This window comes from Chlorocebus sabaeus, chromosome X (genome assembly GCF_047675955.1).
Source record: "Chlorocebus sabaeus isolate Y175 chromosome X, mChlSab1.0.hap1, whole genome shotgun sequence".
NCBI lineage: Eukaryota > Metazoa > Chordata > Mammalia > Primates > Cercopithecidae > Chlorocebus > Chlorocebus sabaeus.
This window is the reverse complement of record NC_132933.1, coordinates 122,378,343-122,403,447: the sequence shown is the minus strand read 5'-3', so window position 1 is coordinate 122,403,447 and position 25,105 is coordinate 122,378,343. Positions and strand designations below refer to the sequence as shown.

The 25,105-nt window shown below is 37.0% G+C and overlaps 1 long non-coding RNA gene across 1 annotated transcript; it reads right to left on the bottom strand.

Moving 5' to 3' along the window:
* Positions 1-17,894: 17,894 nt before the first annotated feature.
* On the bottom strand, positions 17,895-23,583 carry LOC140710798 (uncharacterized). The gene is made up of 2 exons (XR_012091863.1): positions 23,505-23,583; positions 17,895-18,087 (listed from the first exon to the last, which is right to left on the bottom strand). It is a non-coding gene; the product is annotated as an uncharacterized lncRNA (long non-coding RNA).
* Between the last annotated feature and the right edge of the window lie 1,522 nt (positions 23,584-25,105).

The following is a 25,105-nucleotide window of genomic DNA, read 5'->3' as shown; positions in this document are numbered from 1 at the left end:
ACTCCCACTTATGAGTGAGAACATGTGGTGTTTGGTTTTCTGTCCTTGTGACAGTTTGCTGAGAATTATGGTTTCCAGCTTCATCCATGTCCCTGCAAAGGACATGAACTCATCCTTTTTTATGGCTGCATAGTATTCCATGGTGTATATGTGCTATATTTTCTTTATCCAGTCTATCATTGATGGACATTTGGGTTGGTTCCAAGTCTTTGCTATTGTGAGTAGTGCTGCAATAAATATACATACACATATGTCTTTATAGTAGCATGATTTATAATCCTTTGGGTATATACCCAGTAATAGGATTGCTGGGTCAAATGATATTTCTAGCTATAGATCCTCGAGGAATCGCCACACTGTCTTCCACAATGGTTGAATTAACTTACACTCCCACCAACAGTGTAAAGGCCTTCCTATTTCTCCACATCCTCTCCAATATCTGTTGTTTCCTGACTTTTTAATGATCGCCATTCTAACTGGCGTGAGATGGTATCTCATTGTGGTTTTGATTTGCATTCCTCTGATGAACAGTGATGATGAGCATTTTTTCATATGTCTGTTGGCTGCATAAACGTCTTCTTTTGAGAAGTGTCTGTTCATATCCTTTGCCAGGTGGGCTTCTTAGAGAAGACTTACAACCTTAAAAAGGTGTAATGATCACCTCAAATTTCTTTTGAAAGAAGACAATATATAAATAGGAAAAAACGCATTGAATGAAATACAGAGATCTCTTTAAAGGTAGAGGCAGATCCTCCTGGCTGTATTTAACTCGGTGCACATTTTTGTCTTTATTCAAGGACTTTGAGGTCTGAATACATTTTGAAAGGCAGTCACATAGTGATGGAATAATCCCTGTGCTGGAGATTTTATATATGAGATTAGGCTATTGATATCCCATCTGTAGAAGCTGCTTAAGGTGTTGGTCCCAGTAATTACACAGCCTCTTCATGCACTGGCTTATCAGGTGACCAAAAGTCAGAGTTAGGTGGGGATAAAGAAGTCACTGCTACCATGAAACAGAAATAAACTAAGTGAATATGGCAATACAATTATGCTTTTGGCCTCGTAAATGTTTTATTACTTCCAGCCAAGTGATCTAGTTACACTGGTCACTTTCTGGCCAGTTCACGTTTATATATTTATTCAACAGCTATTTATTGGGCATTTGCTATTAATTTGAGTTCCAGCTCCACGCTTACTAAGTGAATATCATTGGGCACCACTCTGTGCCTCAGTCTCCTTATCCATAAAATGGAGATAATAATAGTACCTGCTATATAGAACTGTGGACAGATTAAATAAGCAAGCATATGTAAAGCACTTAGAACAGGTTTCAGCAAATGCAAAGTTCTCCATGGATGTTAGTTATCCTAGAGGCAATAAATTCCCTTTTTACTTACATAACTTTACATTAAATTACCATCACTTGCAAGCAAGAATCTTGATTTAAAGAAACTGCAGCTCAAAGAGGTGACGTATAACCTGCCTGAGATCATATAGCAAAATGAATGGCAGGTTATCTCCAAAAACCCAAGTGATTGATATCACCACTCTAGTGCCCCTGAACAGATTTCTGAGACTTCAGATTCCTACCTGCAGCTGGAGCATATGCAATTCCTGCTAGTCAAAGGACGCCCACGGGATGTGAGGACTATCAGCACTGCCTAGGATGCTAAGATTCACTTCTGGTTGATGCCCCTTTTACACTGCTGCAAGCTTGAGGTCTCCAGGAGTTAGTTAGACTGTTAACACTAACCTCCTTATCCCCAGAGTTATAGGCTCTGCAAAAACTTTTGGACAAAAACACTAAGTTGTTAAGAACAGAGGAGGGAAGAACATGCCGTTACGCAGATGTTGGCCCACCTTACATGGTGTGAGTAGTACTCCGATGTTAGCTTGAATAAATCAGTACTGCTGGCAGTAAAACACATTTAGTCCCTGCAAAAAGGTTTATCTGGCAGTTTAAACCATATTATTATCTGTATAGGTGTATGTAAACATGTATTTATAGATAGATATACTCATAGATAAAAATGTAAATATTTTAAAGTACTAATTTTATCACCTTATATCAATATAGATAGATGATAGATAAATAGATAATACATAGAAAAATAAGATATATATATACACACACACACACACCAATTACATACATCTGACTAGGAAAAAAATGTGTTTGTGTGTGTGTGTAGGCATTTCTGAGCACTTACATGCTAGGCTCTGTGGCTCAGGACTGTACATAATTTTTTCAATTAATACATCCATATATTAATAGTTATTATATCTGTCTGGTGGCTCTACAGATGGTCTTAATTTATACCTTTTTATTTACCAAGTTTTCTACATTGAGCATATATTATTTGGAGGTTAGCAAAACAGTTAAGTACATGTTTGTTACTTCTCGGGAAATAATTCACCCTGAGTTAAATGTTTATGAAATTCCTGATACTTCTCAGGACCCATGTTCTAATTATTTTACAAACATTATCTCATGTAGTCATCATAGAAACTCCACGGGGTTGATATTATTATCCTAAGTTTTAGAGAATGAGGTTCAGAGGAGGAGCTCACTCAAGGACGTACATGTAACAAGTAGCAGAATCGCCAAGTCTTTGAACCATACAACATCAGAAGAAGTAGAGGAAATAAATAAAATAATAAAATTGAGATGCATTGTGGGCAAATCCTGAAATGAAGGTTGAATATGTTTGCTAAAATTGTTATTACAATAGTATCTGTGACTTTAATTATCTCCATCCCTTGCAAGCAGAGAGTATCATAATAATCGTATTTGAAGGGGAACAGTCATGGCTGGCAGGACACACAAGCAATTTAGAAAATAATTTAAGTGAAGTTGAAGGTAGTCTGAGTATATAGCCATTATTCTGTTCACTTAGAGTTTGCTAGACATGATTAATTGTCGAGGAAAATATTTGAAGAATACATCCTTTGAAAAAGTAGCAGAGTTGAATGAACTCAAAAGAGAGTAAAAGATGATTCACATTATTGAAATATAAAATTCTCATGATCCTCTAAGACAGAATCCCACTCATTCCAAACAGATCAAATACTACTGCAGCTGGGTCCTACCTGCCTAAGTAGTACCGACATGGACTTTGAAAATCGCAAAATACTAACTATGTTCAGAAATGTGTGTAGTTCCAGAGATCATTTCTTGCCCTTTAAGAAAGTTTCATACTGAACGCTTAACGACAACAGTAATCAAAAACAGATTTTACTTCAAAATCAGTGAGATATTCAAATAGAAAGAGAAAATTACTCAGATCTTCTTCTTTCCTCCTTACTGTAGTTACAAGCATGATTTCAGCTTGAGACTCAAAGAAATTATTCACATAAATATAAGCACTTACCTACAAATTCACTCAAAATTCAAGTGAGGTCTTTCAGTGTTATAATATTATTAAATCATATAAAACAATGTCAAATATATTTACAGCCAATCAACTACAAGTAAAAAGAAAAAGCACTTAGGGTTTTTGTTAACAGATGGTTAAGTGATAGGAAAGCGAAAGTAAACGACATAGTCCCAGGGTATTTAATATAGTCCCCCAGAGGAAACCATCGCACAAACATCAACCCTGAGCCTCTAACATCTAACTACATCTACATGTGCTGTCTCCACTGAGGAAGGATGCGAGTTCTCAATCTTTGCTGTCTTGTACCATTTTAATTGCAAAAAAGGACACAAAGGAGATGTTCAGAATGGCAGAGTTTGTAATACTAACTATCATAAACAGTCAGGTTCTTCCTACTAAAGAGGAGAGAAAATAATTTCCAGGGCAGAAAGATAGCTATATGAATTGATTAATCAGGTAAAGTGGTTTTGATGATAAAGATACATTTCCTCCTCCTGCAGCTCCACTTTACTTTCCAGCTGCTGCCACATCTCTATCCTCCTTCACAGCCAAGCTTCTCAATAGAGCTGTCTTCACTTGCTTCCCACGTTTTCGTTTCTTACGCTGTCCTCCTCCATTGTGTCTGGCTGTGGTCCCAATCTCTCTACCAGAATCCCTCTGGTAAGGTCACCAGTGACCTCCATTATTCTATGTACTGGCATTATGTCAGGGAACAACAACAGACAAGAGACAATAACTAAGTTTGGAAGCTAGAAAGCAGTTAATGAGTAATACTGACTGAGAAGACCAGAGAAAGCTGAATGCAATCAGTGGGTAGCAAGATCCAAAAGCTAACTGATGGCTTCTACAGAGCTCCAGAAAGGTTAAGAAATTACAGGATCAAGGAACTAATTATGGCATGGATACCAATAGGACTGAAAAATGGGAAGACATGTGAAGGCTGTATAGACCCCTGTATCTCCTCCCTACTCCACACAACCAGGACTCCTACAGAACCATTGACATGTAAGAACACAGCTAATCCTGTTCTCCCTCCCCCAACCCCAGCCACTACCATACATACACACAGACCAAGGGCAGCAAAGTTGAAGATTTCACTGGAAGCTGATCAGTCAAAGGGAAAATGACCTATACTGTCTTGCCCAATCAGCATAGAGGAATAACCAAAATCATGCAATTACAACAGACCACACTTGGCTTCACTTGGAAGAAAAATGATCTCATACATTCTCACCCATAGTGTGTGAGAGTTGAAGCTGCTCCACATTCCCACTACCACTTGGTATTGTCAGACTAATTTTTTTCCTATCTGGTGGTTATATTTTGGTATCTTATTGTAGTTTAAGTTTGCATTATCCTGATTATAAATGGAATTGGCCAACTTTTTCTGTGCTTTTATCACTTGATGTCGTCTTTATGCAGTATCTGTTCATGATTTTGGACCATTTTGCTACAGGATTGTTTGTATTTTTCTCACTTATTTGTAGGAGTTCTTTCTATATTTCCAGTGGTAGTACCTTTTTGGCCACATGTATTGCAAATCTCATCTTCACTCTGTGCCTTTTCTTTTACGTGTTAGTCATGATTTTTGATATTTGCTCCTAATTTTAAATTATTGATCTTAATCCTTAATGATTAGTGATTCTAGTGTTCTGTGTAAGAAGTCTTTCCCTACCTTGAGGTCATGAAAATATTCATTTATATTTACTTATAGAAATTTTATCATTTTGCTTTTCACATTAAGGTTTATGATACATCTAGAAATTATGTTATGTATGGTTTGAGGAACAGATTGCAGCTTTTTTTTTTTTTTGTCATATCATTATCCAATTGTCCTCTCCTCACTTATTAAAAAACTGTCCTTGCTCTGCTGCCATGCCCGGTTTGTCACAAATCGAGTGTCCATTCATGCTTGGACTTATATCTGACTCTCCTAATCAGTTGCATTGTTCTATTCATTTATCTGCATACCAGTACAATAACCGCTGTCTTTTACAATAAGTTTTAATATCCAGTAGTGCAAGACTTCCCACCTTGATAATATCCTTCAAGATAATTTGGTCTATTTAGCCTTTTGTATCCCCCATCTAAATTTCAGGATAAGTATGTCAAGTTTCACTAAAAAATTTGATGGGTTTTTGGTTGGCGTTTTATTACATCTAGTGGATTAATTTGGAATAATTGTTATGTATACAATAACAAACCAAGTGATCCACAAAGACAATATATCATTTAATCTATTTGGATTTTCTTTAATTTTTATCTTTAACTTAAAGAGAGAAATTGAGGTTTTCTCAGTAAATTAGATTTATTTCCAGATACTACATAATTTTCAATTATATTATAAATTATACCTGTTCGTTTTATTTTCTATTTGTTGCTACTACACAGAATCATTTGATTATATAATCAACATAGTGATTTTCAATGTTGATTTAATATCCAACCACCTTGTTAGATGCGGCTAATTTGTCTGTTGATTCTTTTACATTTTTCGTGTACACACAATGATATCATTTGTGAATATCTGTTTTACTACTTCCCTTTCAAATCTGCCCAAACTTTCCCAAGATGCCTATTTTCCCAGATACTTGCTATATCATTGTTGTTCATGCATACGAAGGTATTACATTTTTAAATAAGTTTTTACAGAGAAATGGCACATATGCAGAAAATGCATAAATCACAATTATATAAGTTGATGATTAGTCACAAAGATAGCACATCTATGTAACCACCAACCAAATCAAGAAATAGACCATTATCCATGCATCACAAGCTTGCTCCTTACCCCCTCGTAGCCCTTAACCCAAGCTTTCTCTGAAAAGTAACCAGTGTCCTGATTTCTAACATTATAGCCTAATTTTGCCTTTTTAAACTTCATATAAGTGCATTATTTAACCTTTTTTTTTTTTTTTTTTTTGAAACAGGGTCTTACTCTGTTGCCCAGGCTGGAGTGCAGTGGCACAAATACAGTTCACTGCAGCTTCAACCTCCTGGGCTTAAACCATCCTTCCACCTCAGTCTCCTGAGCAGTTGGGACTACAGGTACACGCCACCACACCTGGCTAATTTTTTTATTTTTTTTTAGACAAGTTCTCACCATGTTACCCAGGCTGGTCTCCAACTCCTGTGCTCAAGCAGTCCTCCCATATTAGCATCCCAAAATGCTGGAATTACAAATGTCAGTCACTGCACCCGGCCATATTTAAACTTTTGTGTTAGTTTCTTCCCTGATATTAGTAAGTATACATGGTACTATGCATAACTATTCATTTGCATTGCTGTGCAGTGTTCTACTGCAATCTACCATGTTGATGACATTTTGGTAGTTTCCAGTTTGGAGTTAATATGAATAATGTTGTTATGAGCACTCTTGTATATATCTGTTGTTACATATATGTACACATTTCTGTTCAATAATGTCTAAGAATGAAAATGCTGGGTCAATAGAATAAATGGGTAAAACACATGACATCCCAGTAAGTACAGTAAAAGTATTATAAAATAGTGACTAAGATCACAACAGGTAGAGTTGCAATGTACATATGTGTTTGAGCATGTGTAATCATTTAACTACAGGCTCTGGAGGAGCTGCGCAAAACATTCCTGGCCACAGAAGTTAAGTAACTTGCCTAATAACTACATTAGTTCAACCAATACTTTTAGATTTCTTATCAAGTGCTTGGCATTGTTTTAGACTGGGAATCCAATGGTGAATACAATGTAGTTCATTCCTTCAAGTTGCTTACAGCTCAGCACAGAGGTTGTCTCTCTAACGGGCTTTTGGAAATGCATGGAGCATTTTTAGTTTTCACAATGTATATTCCCACGCAAAATACTAAGAGTTTCCCCACTGAGAAATACTAGCCAATCTAAGATTTGTCTGACTTTAATCAGGTATTTTTTCTAACCAGTCATACTGTCTCTAGGGAAAATAACAAACTTATTTGCAAAGTTACTGATGATTTTCAATGGGTCAGTGATGCTACATAAAGAAACAAAATCGTAATGCAAGGGTCAGTTCTCAGAGAAATTTAATATATCAAAGAAAAAAATGTGAGAGACGCAAAGAAACAAGAGATATGAATAGGCAAAATGAGATAGAAGAGAAAGTCCATGTTGTTTTGGAAAAGAGTTCGATAAATGAGTCTTTGAAAATATTTGGAAGATACCTGGCATTATGATTTTGTTTCTTTATGTAACGTCACTGACCCATTTAAAATCATTAGTAACTTTGCAAATAAATTTGTTATTTTCCCTAGAGAAAGTATGACTGGTTAGAAAAAGTCTCTGATTAAAATCAGACAAATCTTAGATTGGCTAGTATTTCTCAGTGGGGAAACTCCTAGTATTTTGGGTGGGAATATACATTGTGAAAACTAGACGAGAAAAATGAGAATAAGAAACATACATGATGATAAACAGAAGTCAAGGGGAGAGATAGGAAGGTTGTGTGTACTCACTTTAGAACCTATTTGAAAACCATGAGTTTGAAAATGTTGATGTAATTTTAGTTGTTTATACTTGTAGTTTTAGGTTTCTAATTTTTAGGAAAAAAAAAAGTCTATTGTGGTCTCTCTGAAAAGTGTAGAAGTCAGAGTAACTTATAATGTATGTAACATTTAGTTACAGTATAATTTTTGACATGCAAATCATTCAATAATACGTAGAATTTCACACTTGAGTAAAGGGATCTCAACAGAATGTGTTTGGGGTCTAACTGAAATTTAGAATAAACTCAAAATCAGATTTGGACAGCCCAGAAAAAGCATTGGATTTATCATAAGTCTTTCATTTGGATTTTGGTTCTAAAACCATTAACTTGTGAAATCCTGGGGGAAGGAACTTGATCTGCCCAAGCACCCATTTTGTTGTGTCTAAAGTAGGCATAGTATCTGGGAAGGTTGTCATTGCTGAACGAATTGAGCACCTGCTGTCTTTATCCAAATGTTCGGGGAAGTAATAATATCATTCAAATTCATCCTCCCCCCACCCTTCAAAAAAAAAGTCAGAACCCACAATGTCTGCTAATGATAGGCTACTAAAGTTCATGGCCCTTCAGTCCCTGCCTCCTACTACTTAAATGGAAATTCTGAAGGTGGTGCTTCCCTCATTTGCAGAGGAAAAATGTTCAGCACAGCACATATTCAAAACTCTCTTTATTAATCCCTCAGGCTCTCAGGATTTTCCATGCTTATTACAGCCCTGCAATACGTAGTTTCCATGGGCTGTGGGAACATCATTGTGATATATTGTTGAATGTTGCTGGTTCTAGCTTTCATTCTCTATTAATTGTTCAAAACTTCCACACAGGTTAGTATTGTTGGTTGCGTGAATCCTAGTGTGAGAATTCCTGTATAATATATTCCTAAAAAGGGCATTCACTTTTATATACTGTTGGCAGAAATATAAATTGGTGCAACATTTCTGGAGAGCAATAGGCAATCCATCAAAATTTAAAAGCACATACTCTTTGTCCCTAGAGTTCCAGTTCTAGAAATTTATCCTACAGGTATACTTTCTTGTGTGCACAAAGACGTGTGTTCAAAATTGCGTGTTGCAGCATTTCTGTAACAGCAAGAGAACCAAAGATACACGTCTATTATTAGAGGATTGGCTGAATCTGTTGTGTGTAATATCCTACAACCTTTGAAAAGCATGAGGTAGAGCAATATGCAATAGCAAAGAAAGAGGTTAGAACAATATTTTTAAAAGATTACAGAACAGCATATGTGGAAAATATTTAGGCAAGTTTCTATGTATCTGCGTGTTTATGTGCAATGGATAACATCCATTGTCAATAGCTTTATTTGCAGTTAGAGTAATGTAGGAAATTGTCACTTTCTACTTTATATGCTTATATATCGTTTGAATATTTAATTAAAAACATCATGGGTCCTATATAATGCTTAAAAGGGGCCTTTCCTTTTTGGAAAAAAAAAAAAGTATTCTTTAAGGATCATTGTTCCAATTTGTCATGGCCATTTAAAAACATATCTTATTTTACAACCCCACATAAATCACAAACACTGACAGATATTTTCCTCAGTCCAGATCATCAGCTAAGATTTATTCACAAGATTGATCCACCCATTTTGGCTTCCTCCCAGTCAACTATCGTTGACTCCTTGGATTTCCCTGGAGCGCTGTGACACCATCCTGGCTCATGCCCTTCCCCTAACTGTACCCTACTTCCTGTTGTTTCTTACTTACTAAGTCTTAATTTCTTTCACCCACTCTTGTTACCTGACTCACTTGATTCAGGAGCTCACGTGTATTCCAGGACACACCTTTCCACCTTTTTTTGGACCCAATAGTGACCAAAATGGCATGCATATAAATAGATCAAATATATAAAGTACCACCCCTGTGGCATGGACACTTATCACTTACCAAATACCTATGTTTTCACATATATTTCCTGGTCACCTTGCAATTGAATAGTCAAAACTGACTAGCTCTAGGCAATGGACTTTGAGTAGAAGTGGGTATTTATGGGCTGAAGTAATGACAAGTTGCTGTGGCACCCTCAGCATTCTCCTCTTCTATTATGATAAAGTAAGACAGCAGGATGGCAGTGAACTTGATACCTGAGTTACTACCTGGAAGGGAGTTTCCATGGAGAATGATGACCTACAGCTGGACGTTTACTTTATTCAGTAAATCACTGAGATTTGGGGATTAAATTGTTATCTATCGTATCTAAAATGTATATTAACAACAGAGTTAGCATAATGTCACCGTCTTATTTGTCGATAAGACAATTGGATTATTCAATCATTTTAAAAAATATTTATTAAGTGTCTTGTACAACAGCTCCAATTTGGCATATTGCAACAGAAAGGTTGTATTCAGTCTGAGTATGTTTTATTTAGACTACATATTGTTTTTAAAATGTTTGAATTATTTTTCAATATTTAAAATCAGGATATTTTACCTAAAAAGTCATCCATACCTTCATCTTCTCTTGAGAATTGGGAAGGCCTGATGACACTGAGCCAATATTCTCACTTGTCAGTAATTAGGCAGAGCTGAGTAACAGTTGTCCTGTTTACACAAGGCATCAGCTCCCAGACTGCCACAGCTGCTACCACTCTTAGCCTCTGTGGTTGGCCCTGTGAATAAACGCAATGATAAGCAAAACAGATGCCATACCTATATTGGATAAGTTCATCTGCCCCACCAGATCCACCCTGATCCACTCTTCACCATAGGCCCCACCATAGGCCCCACCATAGGCCCCACCAGATCCACTCTTCACCATAGGCCCTCTTGCCCTCTGGCGTCTGGCTGAGTTTAGCTAATGGGTAGATAAGAAAGGTTTAAAAAGAAGTAGAAGAGTGAAATCAGTGTATGCCTTTCTCAAACTCTATCCAATACGGTTACCACGGACTGGCTGTCATCTTTGACCTAGAGTTGCAGCTCCTGTTAGGCTTTCCTTCTCCTCTGCTTGAATTTTCATGACTGAAGAAGGTGATGGCACCAAGATACTAATAACCTCGGGGTGCTATACTATCCCTTGCTTTTCTTTCACCGCACCCACCACTTCATAAATAGTCCCCTTATTAAATCCTGCTAAAATGATCTGAGAGTGCCATGTCTTTCCTGTGGGAATCCTGACTGATAGAAATCCCTATCCTGGCAGGATTTATATGACTGGCCAAAGCATTCCTGAAAGGCTCATTTGAGGTCTTAGGTAACTTTCTTTACCTTTCTTCTTTTAACCTTTGCTTTTTCCTTCCCATTTCTCCTTTTTTAAATTTTTTATTTATTTATTTATTTTTTGAGACAGAGTTACCCAGGCTGGAGTGCAGCAGCATGATCTCAGCTCACTGCAAGCTCTGTCTCCCGGGTTCAAGCAATTCTCCCACCTCAGCCTCCCAAGTAGCAGGGACTACAGGTGCGCACCACCATATCTGGCTAATTTTTGTATTTTTAGTGAAGACAGGGTTTCACCATGTTGGCCAGGCTGGTCTCAAACTCCTGACCTCAAGTGATCCACCCACCTTGACTTCCCAAAGTTCTGGGATTGTAGACATGAGCCACCGCACCTGGCCTCATTTCTCCTTTTTACTCATCTTTCTTGCGCTTGTCTTGAGGTCAGCCTATTTACTCAAGTCAGGATATTTTCCTGAGACATATTTATTTAACACTGTTTGTTGGTTATTTTTGTGGCCTAGTACATCAAGTCTCAACCGTGACATCGTAACACAAAAGTAGCCATTGGATATCAAGTACGGCCCAAGTAATTCATTACTAAAATTATTATGATACTAATTTTTACAAATATGTTAGAGTTCAATTAGATAAACTGAAGCCATCTAGTTACCTTGAGAAGGAAGAGACTTATTATGGATAATAAAAGTGTACATGATTCTTGAAAGTGCTGGAGGAGCCAAGGTCAGGAAGGTAGCTTTCAGGAAATGTGGGAGTAGAAGAATTGCAGGGAAGCTGCCACCAGCCACCCCAGCCACTTCCAGCACTGCAATGGGTGAGTCTCATGATAACCTCTGAAAGTCGAAGCCACCTCCACCAAGAACCTCAACTACCACCCTGTACTAGGGAGAATAATGGCTTCCGCTTCTCTTCCAGCTTCCAAACAGTATGCAGGTGTTTCTAATTGGTGAAATCTAATTGAAATCCTATTCACATTCGCGAGGGAGCCTGGGAAATACATTTTCCAAGATTCAACCCTGGGGATATGGGAGATAACTCAGTGTATACGCTAACAAAAAGTATTGCCCACAAGTGAGATGTTTTCTTATAAATACAAAAAGAGATTCAAATTTATTCCTATAATAACACATTTTCCTGCATTTGAATGCCAGACTTTCCTGAGTGGGGAAAGAATGGCATGAGGTAACAGTGAGTGAGCTGGTAATTCACATCACAGTATGTTTACTCATGAGACCATTGTTGAGACAGGAAATAACTGTTGAAAACCATTCAACTAGACAATCTGGAAACACATTTTCAAGGTTTCTTCCCCAGCTCCACAGCATCATGTTCTTGAGACATGCTAATCAAATAAAAGGTGATAATTATACTTTAAGGATGAGACTGCAAGCTTTGTTTATCATCCCTTGAAGAATATTTTCGGTCTTGGAAAGGAGATAATTTGAGATCCTGCCAAAATGTGTGGCTTCAGATTAATCTTAATTTAGTGTCTTGACTAAACTAATACTGGAATTGCTTTCTTGTACACAGTTCAGAGCAATTTTTCACTTGTGTTGTGTAAGCATTCATATCTTCTTAGTCACCACCCTTAGTGTTAGCCATTTTCAATAATAATAGAATGGATTCTTCATTTATTATAAGGTGATAGAAAGTTAATCAGTCATTTTCGGGTCCATGTAACTCTCCTTCTGAATTCTGAGCAGCAGTAAAGTAAAGCTTTTTATCATTTTTCCCTTCAAAATATTCGGCACTTTAAATATTATTACATTTATATTATACATGTTTTGTTTATGAGTTTCTTATGCTAATTTAAATAGTTATTTTCAGGTTCATGTTACCCTTAATCTGGAGGCAGTAGGGAGTAGAGGTTAAGCACGTGGAGGTTGGCATCAGACTGTTTGGGTTCCAAATCTGGCTGAACCACTCCCAGGCATGTAACCTTGAGCAAGTTTCCTAATCGTTTGCCTCAGTTTGCTTACCTGGTAAGTGGGAATAACAATAGTATCTATCTTATAATGTTGTCATGATGATTAAGTGGGCTAATGTATGCAGAGTACTGAGAACAGTGCCAAGCACGCAGCAAGAGCTCAATAGTATTAGCAATTATTATTATCCAATGACAAACCTCTCCCATGGACTTAATCAAAGCTGCTGAAACCTCTACTTGAAGCTTCCCTACTCCATACAGTGATATTGGCTCTAAGAATCTCTTATATATCATCGTGTAAAATTTGTGTGTCTGGTGGATTGAATCATGCATTGATTGCCAGTAGATACTGTTTTCTGAAATATCTCATCTACTTTCTTAAGCAGAAAATGCTTTGGAAATACTTTGAAAGTTGGACTGTTTCTGCACAGAAAATAAGGGCTGCAAGCTCACTGAATGACATGTAGTTTCCCAACGATGCCAGGGCTTCTCACTCTTCTGTGGCTTTATATGTGCTGTTTCTCTACCTGCAATGCCCTTCATCCTTCTCCATTTGGATAAATCTTGCTCATCCCTTAAGACTCAGTTTAAACATTGCCTCCTCTGAGAAGTCACTACACACAATTTCTTTTCTTTCTTTTTTTTTTCTTTTGAGATGGAGTTTCACTCTTGTTCCCCAGGCTGGAGTGCAATGGTGCCATCTCGGCTCACTGCAAGCTCCATTTCCTGGGTTCAAGCGATTCTCCTGCCTCAGTGTCCTGAGTAGCAGGGATTACAGGCACACACCACCACGCCCAGCTAATTTTTTGTATTTTTAATAGAGACGAGGTTTCCCCATGTTGGCCAGGCTGGTCTCGAACTCCTGACCTCAGGTGATCCACCCACCTGGGCCTCCTAAAATGCTGGGATTACAGGCTTGAGCCACCATGCCGGGCCCACTACTTACCACTTCTACTGGCCAATCCAATACCAAATTCGATGAACTAGCCACCACTGTCCTTCCAGGTCTCTATGCACTCCTGTGTTATTGTATTTATCCACTATCTGTACCCCACTTTCTTGTCTTCTTCCATCATCAGTCTATGCATTCTTTCAGTTCACAAACTGTAACTTTTACCTTTATCCGATGCATCAGGAAAAATGATTTCATAGAACAAAGTAGAATTCAGTAAACATTTCTCAATAAATAAATAAGCATATATCTACCAAACATAACATTTCTTTATTATTTTGGATGTGTTCTGTGGAGCATACCAAAGAAGGATAAAGCATGATCAAAGCTGTAAGGAATGTATAGTCTAACTAGAACAAGAAAACACAGACACATGAAAATGTAGACAAGAAAGACAGTGTATCAGCCATTGACGCAGTAAGACCACATCATAAACAACCTCTAAATCTTTTTTTTTTTTTTTTTTTTTGAGATGGAATCTCGCTCTTGTTGCCCAGGATGGAGTGCAATAGTGTGATCTTGGCTCACTGCAACCTCCGCCTCCTGGGTTCAAGCGATTCTCCTGCCTCAGCCTCCTGAGTAGCTGGGATTACAGGTGCCCACCACCACGCTCGGCTAATGTTAGTATTTTTAGTAGAGATGGGGTTTCACCATGTTGGCCAGGCTGGTCTCGAACTCCTGACCTCAGGTGATCCACCCACCTCAGCCTCCCAAAGTGCTGTGATTACAGGCGTGAACCACTACGCCTGGCTCTCTAAATCTTAATGACATAAAACAGTAAGCAGTTTTTTCACTCAGAGTTCTGCTGGTCAGCTTTAGGTTTGGTTCCAGGCTACAGGCTGGGTTCAGGTCTGCTTTCCCAGCAGCTAGAGCATGACTAGCATGGTGTATTACTGGAGCGCAAGAAGCAAGCTAAACTGAGAATGCACACTTAGCCTTCTGCTCACATTCCACTGGTCAAGGTGAGTCACAAGGCCGAGAACAGCGTCAAACAGGGAGGAAGTATTTTCTACCCACAGTGGAAGAGGTACAAAATAAGTGTGTGCTAGACGATCCGTCAAATCATCATGCAGCATATCTAAATATTCATTGTAAGTGCTTGGGGATGCCACTAACTTCTCTGAATGTACAGAGTAGAGAACTACTTTAATGGGTCAGGGTAGTGTAGGAAGATTTGACAAATAAAACATTTGAGCTAGGCCTCAGGAAACAGATAACATGTAACTAGGTTAAGTGGAAACATGATAACAAGGTAGCATTCAGGAGGAAAAGACTGAAGAGCAGATCAGATGGGTGCAATTAAAAGGGAATCAGAACGGTAGACTACAGAAGTTAGACTTTATCTTTGACCATATATTTAGCTTTGGAAATATTTAGAACAATTAGGTGGCATGATTCCTGACTACTTCTTTGCTCATTTTGCCCACACAGCCTCTCTGCTCCCAAATATCAGTCAGAATTCCAAGTTGGAAGCAACAGAGACTAGTTAGCTCTGGCTGGCTTAAGCATAGCGTCACAATCTAGTGACACAGTGGAATAACAAGGAAGGTTGGATAAGCCAGGACAGGAAAATGGAGATTGTGTGGGAGTCATGGCCACAGTCACATCATATTCCATAGGTCCAGTGAGAGTATTGAGTATACTGTTAGAAACTGGATTCAGGCCGGGCGCAGTGGCTCACGCCTGTAATCCCAGCACTTCAGGAGGCCGAGGTGGGTGGATCACCTGAGGTCAGGAGTTTGAGACCAGTCTGGCTAACATGGTGAAATCCTGTTTCTACTAAAAATACAAAAAAATTAGCTGGGTGTGGTGGCACGTGCCTGTAGTCCCAGCTACTCAGGAGGCTGAGGCAGGAGAATCACTTGAACCTGGGAGGTGGAGGTTGCAGTGAGCCAAGATCATGCCACTGTACTCCAGCCTGGCAACAGAGCAAGACCCTGTCTAAAAAGAAAAAAAAAACGGATTCAGAGCTCACACCAGTGGGGCTACTGCTGCTGTTTCAACTGCTGCTCAACTAGAAAATGTAGTCTAAGTAGTGCCTGTTATTATGCCCTTGCTCTGGATTTAAACTCTGGAACAGATGCGCCTGATTGAGCCAAAGTCACCTGCTCATCTACAAAATGTAGTCTAAGTAGTGCCTGCTATTGTGCACTTGCTCTGGGTTTAAACTCTTTAGCTCCCACATACAAATAAGAATATTTGAAGTTCGACTTTCTGTGCCTGGCTTATCTTACTTAACATAATGTCCTCAAATTCCATCCATGTTGTTGCGAATAGATGCACCTGATTGGTTGAGCCAAGGTCACCTGTTCATATCCTAGCTGCAGGGTCTGCTGGGAAATTAAGTGTCTGGTATTTTCAGCCAGTACCTGGGAAGTAGGCCCTACTTCCTATTCATAATGCAGGGACGTCTCCAAGAACAAGAAGTGGATCAGAAGCTGGCAGTTATTTACTAGACCTCTACCTCCAAAAAGAACCCCCTTCCCCAAGGAATTTTTTTTTTTTTTTTTTTTTTTTTTTTTACTATTAACAACCTCACACTTTCCTCCTCTGAAATCCTAGAGCAACTTATTTTGGAACCACTCCTTTGATATTTGTCTTCTGCAACCTTGAATTTCCAAAATACATGGGTTTTTTCTCCACGTAAAATGTAAGCAGTGTGCAGGCAGTGGCCATATATTATGTTTCTATGTATCTAGAGTGTTTATCCCAGGGTTAAAAAAAAAATGTGATGCATATGCACAATGGAGCACTATTCAGCCATAAAAAAGAGGAAATATTGTCATTTGCAACAACATGGATGGAACTGGAGGACATTATGTTAAGTAAGATAAACCAGGTACAGAAAGACGAACTTCAAATGTTCTTACTTGTATGTGGGAGCTAAAGATTAAAACAATTGAATTCATGGAGATAGAGAGTAGAAGAATGGTTACCAAAAGCTGGTAAGGGTAGCAGGAAAGGGGGAAAAAGTGGTAATGGTTAATGGGTACAAAAATATAGTTAGATAGAATGAAAAAGATTTAATATTTGATAACATGACAGGGCGACTATAATCAACAATAATTTAATGTATACTTCAAAATAACTAAAACGGTGGAATTAGAAGGTTCCTAACACAAAGAAATAATAAATGCTTGAGGGGACGGATACCCCAATTACCCTGATATGATTATTATACATTGGATGCCTGTATCAAAACATCTCATGTACCCCACAAATATATACACCTATTATGTACCCATTATAATTAATTTTTTTTAAATGTGCAAAGGAGATTGCTCACAGGGCCTCAGTGTCATTTTTATTGATTGACTAATAAAAGCAGTGAGTGAGCACTGAGAAATAGAGAGGGCAAGGAAATTATGACATTCTACTATTATAGTGTTTTATGCAAGAAGTAATAAAGGTCTGGATTGGGTGTTGAAGTGGAAGGAAAGAGACAAACACAAGACGCGAAGGCAGTGCTGGAGCTGCCTGCCCCAGTTCGGGAGAGTCAACTGTGTGCATTTCTTCCCAGCTCCTCCAAAACCTGGCTTTTAGTAAAATTTCATCACTGGCTTAAAACAGGCCATGGTAGGAATATTCGCACCACAGAATTCTGCAAATGCTATGAATACGGGCTTTTTCCCCCCAGAGAGCCAGTTGTTAAACATTTACTAGTACACCATTGCACCATAAAGGCAAAATAGGAAAAACAAAGGTTCTCTGTATTTCTTTCATTTTTGCAAATTACTCTTCAGCCATTGACACCATATTGCATATATGTTATCCATGTTTTAACTATGTCACTTCCTAGTGTGGATTTCCAAATCTGAATAATTTTCTTTAACTATACGGAAACAATAAGAATGTATGAGAGAATGGAGGAGTGGATATATTCATCTATTTGATAAGAAGACCTTTTAATTTATTTTTTAAGATACTTATAGCTTATCTTAAGATGACAATCAAATGACAATTTAACAAAGTGGAATTTACTTTTAGGAAATTAGTTAGATAATAATACACAGGATTAAAAAAGACCAGGTTAACAATGAAGAGAAAGTCCCCAAGTCAATCTTCATCCACCGCCCTTCCACGCCACTCCACGAGACTGCTTCCAATTGCTGATGTGGGTATTCTTGTCTCAGAAGGGAGAAGCAATTCTGTGGGCAAAGTACAGACATGGCACTACACTTTCAAATGAACACTGGTGTAAGACAATGGGAAACAATTCCCCTCAAGTAGAAAATAATATATGCATCTCCATTTGAACTGTATGATTCTATTACAGCTTCATAACCTTCGTGTTCAGATGTTAATGAAATACTTTTCAGCATGCTTTAATAGTCAGGATCCGCTCAATAAAAGCTTTACTGCTAAACGGTCACATCCAGCTGTTCTCCCAGGGTTGTGTGGACCCTGCTGCCATGTGTCCATCAAAAGGAACAATGCAGAGGGGTCTCCGAAGGACTGCTTTGGCCAGTGTTAAGTGGCAGAACAGCAATGTTTCCCTTTATGAGATGAAGGACGTTTGTACTTAACAGTCTTTAAGAAGAAGAAATACTGAGAGCAATTTCTGTAAAACCTTAAAATTAAATGCATGGTTTTTCTCTATTGTACTGCATCTGGTTTCTGTAGAATGAATCTTGTTGATGCCAGTCTCAAGGTTGCTATTCTTTGTGCTTTTAAACCAAGGTCAAGCGAGAGGCAGCTCAGAGGCCTTGAGATTGTCATTGACAAGGAAAATAGAAGCTTTATAGCTGGAGCACTAATTAATCATTTTTAGAAAAATAGAAATGGGAAAAAATAAACATATACATATATACACATATATGTATACACATAAAATGTTGCAAGTCAACAGCTACTAAAAATTTACTTTGTGATCTTATCCTTATAATTGTATATGTATAAACATACTTTAGGATACATTTGAATATATGTTCTGTAGCTAGATGAGTTTAGAGAAAAAATATAAAGTGGTTTCTATTACAATATCTTTCTGAATTGCTGTTGAAGTCCAAGCTACTCTTCAAGAAGTCTGAAGTTTCAGAATTAACTGTTTCAATTAAAATCCTAATCTTTATCGCCAATGAGTTTCACTGGGTCCCAATATCCCAAGTAACTTAAGACAAAGAATGCTGTTCACAGCATGTTTATCCCCATGCACAAAATATAGTAAACATCAGAATAATTCATGTATGAAGCATTTCTCAAAATAAGTGTTTAAATGCAAAAGTCGTATATGAAAACTAATTTGCATAGTCATAGTTTACTTATTCTGACTTTTCTTCACCGACATTTCATGAGCACATTAGGTGCCAGATGTTTGAAACAACGTTACTACAGGCAAAAAGTATATTTCAGATATTTTTCTGAAATATCTAACACAGTGCAGAGTTTATTTATTCCAGGCTCACAAACACTTTTTGTTCATTGCTAGTTTGGAAGTTTGGCTGATTTTTAGTTACCTTAAAGATGTTTACCTCACACTGAAATTTGGAAATTGCTTTCAGGAAGTTCTATTCTATTTTAATCTATAAAGAGCATCATGCTATAGAAAAGCAGACTCTTCTAATTTAAAAAGATAATACGAATACAGTAATATTTCATTCTTCCAGAATGTTAAGAAATCAAATATTATGTATAATTCATTCTTTCATTACATAAACATTTACTGAAAACTGACTACCACTAGGAATTCTATGAGGCTCTAAAGATAGAACAATGATCAAAGTGTCCTCGTGGAATTTTGGATCTTACTGTAAGTGAGGGAGTGCAATCACTTTCCTGACAGAAGTAAGAAGTGCCTACTGTGGAAAAATACAGGGAGGCCACTCAAGCCAGAATGGGAGTTCAAATGGGGTTCCTAGAGTAAGTAGCCTCCAAACCAGTGACCCAGTGAGAGAAAGGATTGGCTGGGCTGAAGAAAACAGTGGCATTACAAGTAGCAGTAACAGTGAGCATTCAGAAGAAAAAGATCTCAGAGGCATTCAAATATGTTTGGTTGTATCTTAAGTTTAGCATTTGAAGAAAAGTCGGTGATAGATGAGGTTTTGAGAGGTGAGCCTGAGCAACCTCAGTATGGTCCTATGAGCCCTGTTAAAACTCTATAAACCCTTGGCAACCCCAAGCCATTAAAGTGCTTCAATAAGGGATTATGATAAGATTTTTGTCTTAAAATGATTACTCTACCCACAGGGTTGAGAATATAATGGAAGACAGCAAGAGCAGAGGGAGGGAGACCAGACCCTCGAGGTATCAAACTGTGGTGGGCTGGTGGCTGTAGAACTAAAATGGTGGCAGTGGTGATGGAAAAAATGTGATGTGATTGGAGAGGTGATTAATCAGTGGAATCAATAAGATTGGTGATTGGCTGTACCTGAAAAGCAAGGGCAACATAGGTTTATGCAAGGGTTTCTGCACCTTGGCACTATTGATATTTTGGGCCAGATTGTTCTTTATTGTAGGGGACTGTATTGTGCATTGTGTAATGTTTTGTAACATCCCTGGCCTCCATCCACTAAGCAACAGAGAAGCTCTCTCTTCCCAGTGACTACCAAAAATGTCTCCAAACATTGCCAAAAGTCCCCTTGGAGAGCAAAATCGCCCCTGGTTGAGAACCACTGCTCTAGTCAAATGACAGTTTTTCGACCTTAGTTCCACATTAAAGTCACCTGGTAAGCTTTGCAAACACACTAATGCTTTCCCCTCATCCCCTACCCACTAGATTAAAATCTCTGAGGGTAAGACCACAGCTACTTTCTAAAATCATTCTAAAGTGCAGCTTGAGAGAGCTGTTGATATAGGTAGCTTTTAAATTTAACTTTGAAAAACCCAGATTAACATGCCTCCACAAATAGCACACCTTTTAATAAATTTTAAACATTTTGAAGTAGCACTTCAAAATGTCCCTCTCTTCATAGTGAACATAATGCAAATATTCCCTTGTAACGAAGAACCATAATGATGAACATTTGAAAATATATTAATATTTGATATATAGAAACTGTTGTTCAGCATTATTGCAATGGTCCAAGACTATGATTCATTGCTGGTTTTCCATTTATTAAAAAATATTTCTAGCTAGTCCAAGAAATTATGGCATTTAAGAGCCATTTCTTGTTGCTGTCAATGTTTCTATACTTATTATTTTCTTCCCTTACTTTCTCTCAGCAATCTTTATTCACTACACCTCATATGCTAATTTGGGGTTTTAATTAACTATAGACTGACCTAAATAATAACCAACATGGCTTTCAGGAAGATGTTAAGAATGTCTTCTACAAAGTGATATAATATTTAGTACATGGAAAGCTTCTCAACTCATTTTAAGAGTCTTTTATAAGGCAAGCATCAGACTCAGACTAAAGATCACACAATACACACAGAGAGAGAGACAGAGAGGGAGAGTGACAGAGAATGAGAGAGAGAGAACATTCATCAATCAATATAGCTGCAAAAATATGAATAAAGCAATATCAAATCAATGTGTTAATAATACATCTAGACTACAAAATTTACCCCAGTAACAAAATGTTCAACATTAGGAAGTATAACAATGACATATAATATCTCATTATATTTTATAATTAAAATAAAGAAAAAAAGGAAAGGGATGTGATCATCTGTAATGGATGTGGAAAACATGAGAAAATTTAATGGCCATTCTTGTTTTTAGAAAAAATTCAGATTAGCTATCTATAAATACAAGATTTTCCTAAAGCTATGAAAACATTTCAAACTTAGAAAAAAAATTCGAAAGTCTGACTAGTTAAAAACAAGGTTTTTAAAAAATGCTTTCTTTCATTTCAGCTCAACAAACATTGAATAAGCATTACTAGCCAATGTTAAAAAAAAAAAAAAAAGATGTAGAAGGGAAATACGAAGGATAAATGCTGGAAAGAATGCAAAAATAGCCATGATTTGCACTGGATATTTTTTATTCCTAAAATTTCAAGAAAATCAAGTGATAAAAAGACTAAAATAAGTTTTATAAAGAGTACAGAAAGGTAATAAGAAATATGGTAATCACACAAAAATAAATCATTTTCTAATATACTAGTAATAATCAAGTAGGAAATATAATATAAAAAAGATCACACTCACATATGCAGAATAGCCTATGGATAAGCCAAAAGTAAAATGTATAAGATTCAAATGGAGAAAATTAAACAACTTCAATGAAAACATGAAAGACTATCTGAACAAGTAGCTATAGATAACACGTGCTTGAGAAGTAAGACTCAGCGCTGCAAAAAGATTACTTCTTCCAAAATTAACCCAAAAGGTCAATCCTAATCCTTGCCCCAATTAAATGTTTAGTAAATCTTACAGTTAACCAAAAAATATTATTCTGATGTTCATTAGGAATAGGAAATGTACAAAAATTTTAAAAGACTATTTTTAAATCATAGAAATTTTTCTTATGTATATAAAACATACTATAAAGAAATAAAAGGATGTGACATTTGGCAAAGGAATAAATACATAGATCCTGAAAAAGAATAGGGTACAGACCCGTCCCATAAGAGAATTTTTTAATATGAAAAAATGGAATTTCAAATCAATGGAGGAAAATGAATTCTTTTACAAATGGTGTTGTTACAAGTGTCTGTCACTCTGGAAAAAAAAAAAAAACTAATATGCTATCCTTCACTCCATATACAAAAATAAATTGCAAATGGGTGAAATATCTTAAGATTTAAACTAAAACTATAAAAATACCTGAAGAAAATAGAGTAGAGCATTTTCATATTCCTGATATGGGAGGGCCTTCTTAATCAAGACGATGAACTCAGAAACCACCAAAAAACGGCTGATGAGATTTGCTAAATAAAAGTAGAAAACTTCTACATTACAAAAGAGAGTATAGCCAGAGTTAAAAGATTAGCAAAAAACTAAAGCAAAATATATTTGAGAAATAGCTCAGGCAAAGAATTGTCATCCGTATTTCTTAAATCTCAAAAACTAAGAAAATGACAAACAACAAAAATAGGCAAAGAACATGAACAGATAGTTTACTAAATAAATTCAGATGGTCCATAAGTATGTGAGAAAATTGCCTCACTAGTAAACATGAAAATGAAAATTTGACTTTTGCTACAATACCACTTTTCCCAAAATATTGTAAATACTGGCAAATAACTTGATAGTTTCCAAGGGTCTGGGGGAAAGGGGACTTTACACATTGGTGTGGGGAAAAAGGGATTCTTACATGTTGTTAGTTGGGGGGATGGTGTTACATCCTTTTTAAAGGACAATTTGGTAAAGTTATTAGAATTTTAAATAAATTGCACCCAGAAAATTCTATTTCTAATCGTATTTCCCACATAATGATCATATATGTGCCTAAAGAAATACAGATCTTTTGTGACTTGCTTTCAAAAGTGAAAATCCGGAATCTACCTATTTAGGAATATTAATAAAGATTAAATGAATTATGGTACATTCATATTGTGGAATCCTGGTAACTGTGTAATTAGTTAAAAAGCTCAGACAGAAATACATGTAATAAGATAGAAACATCTCCAAGATACACAGTTTACAAAAACAAAAGAGATTACCGTTGGTTTCTTACCCTTCTTTGTCCTGTTTCCCTCAGTACCTTATCAGTTTCCCCCGGAACAGATCCTTAATAAATCACTTGCACATAAATCCTCATCTCAAGGTCTGTCTCTAGGCCAATCAACCTAAGTTACACTTCTACAGGAGTATGGTAGAATAGAAGGGAAATCTCCCCTGGGGGCTACTGAACAGAACTTCTGCAAGATATCCCTCTTAAATGAAACACTGTCTTGTGTATATATGAAAATGACCAAGTTTCTGAGAGGTTATATAGCAAATTGTTAAAAAGCAGTTATTTCTAGGAACTAGGGTTGAGGGAAGGTGAAGGGGGATTTTTACTTTTTACTCTGCATATTTCTATATGGCCTGAATTTTTTGCAGTAATCCTAAATTCAAATACTCCAAGTGCAGTAAAAAAAAAAATCGTATTGGCTTTGTCACTGCCATTTTGTCTGCATAACCCAAACTGGGTTTGGGTTATACTGGGAATACACAAAACCTTTCTGAGGTGTGTACAGGAACAAAGAACTTAAAGGAAATAAATTTCCAGGCCCTACAGTTTTATATGCACTCTTATTTGAACTGATTATGCTGATCCCTTTTCTGTTTGCCTTTGCAGAAGTTGACTTCTGTCACTTTACTTCTCAATCTTACTATAGTGCATTTTTCCAGAGCACTAAAATCTCTGAGATGCCAAAAATAATAATAATAATTAGAAATTTTAGTGTAGCTCTTGGGGAAGCAAATGAGTCTGCTGACTAGGTAACAAATCCTTAAGCATGAAAAGTAGTTTCCAGTTTTTTGCTTTCAACAAAATGGAAGGAGTATCTCATTTAGTTGTCAGCTAATATATCATTAAAATTTATATTTGATAATATATGACTATCTTAATTTTGGCATATAATTCCGAAGGAGTTAAAGAAAGTGAGTGTTATGCCTTTAACAAAACTCCTTCTGTTCTCACCTACTTGTTGCTTTGAAGGTTTATCAGTACTTAACATCTAAAAGAGCAAACAGTGGGGATAGACTTGATGTTGAACTCTAGTTCTTTGTAACATTAATTAACATTCATCCAGAAATAGAAATGAATTAGACAAAGATTCCTAGTGATCTCATTTAAAAATACATTTTTGATCATTTTTATTTTTAATGATTAATAATTATTTATCAAATTGTGTAGTATATTTCTAATGTTTTTGTTGATTGCGTCCTAAAAATAATTGTACAGATAACCTACTACAAAAGAAAATTTTTAAACCTAGAAGTTGGCCGGGTGCGGTGGCTCACGCCGGTAATCCCAACACTTTGGGAGGCCGAGGTGGGTGGATCACGACGTTAGGAGATCGAGACCATCCTGGCTAACACGGTGAAACCCCGTCTCTACTAAAAATACAAAAAAATTAGCCGGGCAAGGTGGCAGGCACCTGTAGTCCCAGCTACTCAGGAGGCTGAGGCAGGAAAATGGCGCGAACCCGGGAGGCGGAGCTTGCAGTGAGCCGAGACCACGACTGCACTCCAGCCTGGGCGACAGAGCGAGATTCCATCTCAAAAACAAAACAAAACAAAACAAAAAACTAAAAGTTAATGATTATGAAAAAAGTTTAATAATTTCTA